This window comes from Sus scrofa, chromosome 14 (genome assembly GCF_054392235.1).
Source record: "Sus scrofa isolate SSC_HxYL_T2T_F1_AM1 chromosome 14, Sscrofa_HxYL_maternal_Yorkshire_Landrace_v2.0, whole genome shotgun sequence".
NCBI lineage: Eukaryota > Metazoa > Chordata > Mammalia > Artiodactyla > Suidae > Sus > Sus scrofa.
In genome coordinates this window covers 73630001-73635000 of record NC_139396.1, presented here as the reverse complement: position 1 = coordinate 73635000, position 5000 = coordinate 73630001, and the positions used below count along the sequence as shown (strand labels likewise).

Genomic DNA, 5000 nt, shown 5'->3' with positions numbered 1-5000 from the left:
CACCCTGAACGCGCCCGATCTCGTCTGATCTCGGAAGCTAAGCAGGGTCGGGCCTGGTTAGTACTTGGATGGGAGACCGCCTGGGAATACCGGGTGCTGTAGGCTTTTTGCCTCCCTCTCCTTTAGGCGCCGCCGCCGCCGCCGCCCCCTTCAGCGCAGTTCGCCGCCAGCCCCAGCCCCAGCGCCCCCGGCCCCGACTGCCCCTCCCGCCCCACCGCGCGGGGCGGTCGTGCGGCGCGGCCAGCCAGTGGCCCGCGCCCGCAGGCGGCCTCATCCCAGCCCTTGGACCTCAGAGCCCCAGCCCCCGCCCCTCCCCGCCGCCGGCCCGGGCTCCCTCCGAAGGGCCTGGCCCACTGCACGCTGGCTGACCTGCCCGCTCGCCCCACGGACAGCTGCTCCCCTCCTTCGCCCGGGACCCAAGGCCCGGCCCTTCGGCCGGATGGATGGACGGATATTGGCCCCGGCAGATGGACAGGCGGACGGTCGGTCGGCTGCCGGCCGGCTCCTGGAACCTGGGCCCCTCCATACTACCCATTTCCTGGGCCCTCCCGATCCAGGAAACAAGACGGGCGGGGCGTGGGCCGGCCAGGAGCCCTCAAGACAGTCCCGGGGCGCGGCGCCGCCCAGAGGGGGCAAGAACCCGTGTCCCGAGGTAGAGAGAAAAAGCAGCGGAGACAAAGCAAGCCGACTGGTCCCCATGCGCACGCTCCAGCCCGAACGTGCACCCACCTCACCTCACTGTCTCGGGGGGCTTCTCCTGGCCTGAGAGGGACCTGGCGGGGGAGGCATCCAAGCGGAAGCGGAATCCTGACACCTTGGCTGCAGGTCCTGGGCCCCTCCCCCGTCCCCGCCTCTGCCTGGACCCCTCCTCACCTCTCCTCCCTGCCCGCCCCACCCCCACCCCCCACCCCGGTGCCCCCAAGCCCGGCCACCCCCCTCCCCCCTCCCCCCTAGCCCGGCCACCCCACACCCACCCCGACCCCCTCCCCTGCCAGCCTCAGGGCCCTGCCTCCTGCCCCAGGCCCAGCCCAAGCCCTTCCTTGCGAAAGCCGCCTCTTCAGCAGGGCCTCTCTCTGATCTGTGTCAGGCTCTGGGACCCTATGGGTCCCGAGTGCCTCTCTGGGTCTGGGGGTCGTATCCCCTCCTCCCGCCACCTCTCCTTCCGTCTCTGGGTCTCTGTCAGTCTCCCTAGCTTCTTCTCTCTCCCTCTCTCTCCCTCTCTCTCTCTCTCTCTCTCTCTCTCTCTCCCCCCCCCACCCCCGCCTGCGCTGGCACGCGCACCCGCGCGCGCGTTTGTGTGTGTGTGTGTGTGTGTGTGTGTGTGTGTGTATTGTGTGAGTGTGACAGAGCCAGAGAGCCAGAGAGAGACGTGGTGGGTGGGTGGGGGTGGCATCTTGTGGGCAGGGGAACAGGCTCCGAGCCCGCCCGGCCGCCTGCCCATCCTCAGCTCTCCCCGCCAGGAGCTCTCCGGTTTGACGACGAGGCCCCCCGCCCCGTGTCCTGGACTCCTGTGGGGAAGGGTGGCCTTGGAAAGGCCACCTGGCGGGCCTGATGCCCTCCTGCTGCACGCTGGTCGCTCCGCGTGGGGTTGGCGCAAGGGTGAGGGGGGCGGAGGGGGGCGGGAGGGGCGGCCAGACCCCGGGCTGGGCTGGGCTGGGCCTAGGTCTGCAGGGGGCTCCGGGGAAAGGGAGCCTGGGGCCTTGACCCCTCCGGGGCCACGCCCCCCAACCCCCGCCCAGCTGCGGGTGAGCGAGCGGCCTGTGGATTGCCGAGCGCAGACGGGCCTGCCGAGCGCCCCCCGTCCTGGCATGGCATGGGAGAGTGGCGAGACTTCCACCACCCTCCGGGTGCCAGAGGCCTCTGGTCCCCTGGGTCGGCAGCGGGCTGCGTGGGCAGAGGCGCCCGCAGAGGGGCAGGCCAAGCGCCAGGCGGCCCGGAGGCCCGGAGGCCCGGAGGCCCGGAGGCCCGGAGGCGCGGCGGCGGGCTCTTGGGGCGGCGCGCGGCACCCTCCTCCGTCTACGGCCATACCACCCTGAACGCGCCCGATCTCGTCTGATCTCGGAAGCTAAGCAGGGTCGGGCCTGGTTAGTACTTGGATGGGAGACCGCCTGGGAATACCGGGTGCTGTAGGCTTTTTGCCTCCCTCTCCTTTAGGCGCCGCCGCCGCCGCCGCCCCCTTCAGCGCAGTTCGCCGCCAGCCCCAGCCCCAGCGCCCCCGGCCCCGACTGCCCCTCCCGCCCCACCGCGCGGGGCGGTCGTGCGGCGCGGCCAGCCAGTGGCCCGCGCCCGCAGGCGGCCTCATCCCAGCCCTTGGACCTCAGAGCCCCAGCCCCCGCCCCTCCCCGCCGCCGGCCCGGGCTCCCTCCGAAGGGCCTGGCCCACTGCACGCTGGCTGACCTGCCCGCTCGCCCCACGGACAGCTGCTCCCCTCCTTCGCCCGGGACCCAAGGCCCGGCCCTTCGGCCGGATGGATGGACGGATATTGGCCCCGGCAGATGGACAGGCGGACGGTCGGTCGGCTGCCGGCCGGCTCCTGGAACCTGGGCCCCTCCATACTACCCATTTCCTGGGCCCTCCCGATCCAGGAAACAAGACGGGCGGGGCGTGGGCCGGCCAGGAGCCCTCAAGACAGTCCCGGGGCGCGGCGCCGCCCAGAGGGGGCAAGAACCCGTGTCCCGAGGTAGAGAGAAAAAGCAGCGGAGACAAAGCAAGCCGACTGGTCCCCATGCGCACGCTCCAGCCCGAACGTGCACCCACCTCACCTCACTGTCTCGGGGGGCTTCTCCTGGCCTGAGAGGGACCTGGCGGGGGAGGCATCCAAGCGGAAGCGGAATCCTGACACCTTGGCTGCAGGTCCTGGGCCCCTCCCCCGTCCCCGCCTCTGCCTGGACCCCTCCTCACCTCTCCTCCCTGCCCGCCCCACCCCCACCCCCCACCCCGGTGCCCCCAAGCCCGGCCACCCCCCTCCCCCCTCCCCCCTAGCCCGGCCACCCCACACCCACCCCGACCCCCTCCCCTGCCAGCCTCAGGGCCCTGCCTCCTGCCCCAGGCCCAGCCCAAGCCCTTCCTTGCGAAAGCCGCCTCTTCAGCAGGGCCTCTCTCTGATCTGTGTCAGGCTCTGGGACCCTATGGGTCCCGAGTGCCTCTCTGGGTCTGGGGGTCGTATCCCCTCCTCCCGCCACCTCTCCTTCCGTCTCTGGGTCTCTGTCAGTCTCCCTAGCTTCTTCTCTCTCCCTCTCTCTCCCTCTCTCTCTCTCTCTCTCTCTCTCTCTCTCCCCCCCCCCACCCCCGCCTGCGCTGGCACGCGCACCCGCGCGCGCGTTTGTGTGTGTGTGTGTGTGTGTGTGTGTGTGTGTGTGTATTGTGTGAGTGTGACAGAGCCAGAGAGCCAGAGAGAGACGTGGTGGGTGGGTGGGGGTGGCATCTTGTGGGCAGGGGAACAGGCTCCGAGCCCGCCCGGCCGCCTGCCCATCCTCAGCTCTCCCCGCCAGGAGCTCTCCGGTTTGACGACGAGGCCCCCCGCCCCGTGTCCTGGACTCCTGTGGGGAAGGGTGGCCTTGGAAAGGCCACCTGGCGGGCCTGATGCCCTCCTGCTGCACGCTGGTCGCTCCGCGTGGGGTTGGCGCAAGGGTGAGGGGGGCGGAGGGGGGCGGGAGGGGCGGCCAGACCCCGGGCTGGGCTGGGCTGGGCCTAGGTCTGCAGGGGGCTCCGGGGAAAGGGAGCCTGGGGCCTTGACCCCTCCGGGGCCACGCCCCCCAACCCCCGCCCAGCTGCGGGTGAGCGAGCGGCCTGTGGATTGCCGAGCGCAGACGGGCCTGCCGAGCGCCCCCCGTCCTGGCATGGCATGGGAGAGTGGCGAGACTTCCACCACCCTCCGGGTGCCAGAGGCCTCTGGTCCCCTGGGTCGGCAGCGGGCTGCGTGGGCAGAGGCGCCCGCAGAGGGGCAGGCCAAGCGCCAGGCGGCCCGGAGGCCCGGAGGCCCGGAGGCCCGGAGGCCCGGAGGCCCGGAGGCGCGGCGGCGGGCTCTTGGGGCGGCGCGCGGCACCCTCCTCCGTCTACGGCCATACCACCCTGAACGCGCCCGATCTCGTCTGATCTCGGAAGCTAAGCAGGGTCGGGCCTGGTTAGTACTTGGATGGGAGACCGCCTGGGAATACCGGGTGCTGTAGGCTTTTTGCCTCCCTCTCCTTTAGGCGCCGCCGCCGCCGCCGCCCCCTTCAGCGCAGTTCGCCGCCAGCCCCAGCCCCAGCGCCCCCGGCCCCGACTGCCCCTCCCGCCCCACCGCGCGGGGCGGTCGTGCGGCGCGGCCAGCCAGTGGCCCGCGCCCGCAGGCGGCCTCATCCCAGCCCTTGGACCTCAGAGCCCCAGCCCCCGCCCCTCCCCGCCGCCGGCCCGGGCTCCCTCCGAAGGGCCTGGCCCACTGCACGCTGGCTGACCTGCCCGCTCGCCCCACGGACAGCTGCTCCCCTCCTTCGCCCGGGACCCAAGGCCCGGCCCTTCGGCCGGATGGATGGACGGATATTGGCCCCGGCAGATGGACAGGCGGACGGTCGGTCGGCTGCCGGCCGGCTCCTGGAACCTGGGCCCCTCCATACTACCCATTTCCTGGGCCCTCCCGATCCAGGAAACAAGACGGGCGGGGCGTGGGCCGGCCAGGAGCCCTCAAGACAGTCCCGGGGCGCGGCGCCGCCCAGAGGGGGCAAGAACCCGTGTCCCGAGGTAGAGAGAAAAAGCAGCGGAGACAAAGCAAGCCGACTGGTCCCCATGCGCACGCTCCAGCCCGAACGTGCACCCACCTCACCTCACTGTCTCGGGGGGCTTCTCCTGGCCTGAGAGGGACCTGGCGGGGGAGGCATCCAAGCGGAAGCGGAATCCTGACACCTTGGCTGCAGGTCCTGGGCCCCTCCCCCGTCCCCGCCTCTGCCTGGACCCCTCCTCACCTCTCCTCCCTGCCCGCCCCACCCCCACCCCCCACCCCGGTGCCCCCAAGCCCGGCCACC

General features: G+C 72.2%; 3 non-coding genes across 3 annotated transcripts in view; all 3 read left to right on the top strand.

Moving 5' to 3' along the window:
- The window catches only part of LOC146396711 (5S ribosomal RNA), a 119-nt gene extending 14 nt beyond the window's left edge, over positions 1–105 (top strand). Inside the window, exon 1 of the ribosomal RNA XR_014828511.1 lies at positions 1–105. This exon is cut by the window's left edge and continues 14 nt beyond it. This is a non-coding gene — a ribosomal RNA (5S ribosomal RNA).
- Positions 106–2014: 1909 nt separating this feature from the next.
- Positions 2015–2133, top strand: LOC146396710 (5S ribosomal RNA). Its single transcript, XR_014828510.1, has one exon. It is a non-coding gene; the product is annotated as a 5S ribosomal RNA (ribosomal RNA).
- Positions 2134–4053: 1920 nt separating this feature from the next.
- LOC146396709 (5S ribosomal RNA) lies at positions 4054–4172 on the top strand. The gene has a single exon (XR_014828509.1). It is a non-coding gene; the product is annotated as a 5S ribosomal RNA (ribosomal RNA).
- Positions 4173–5000: the final 828 nt, after the last annotated feature.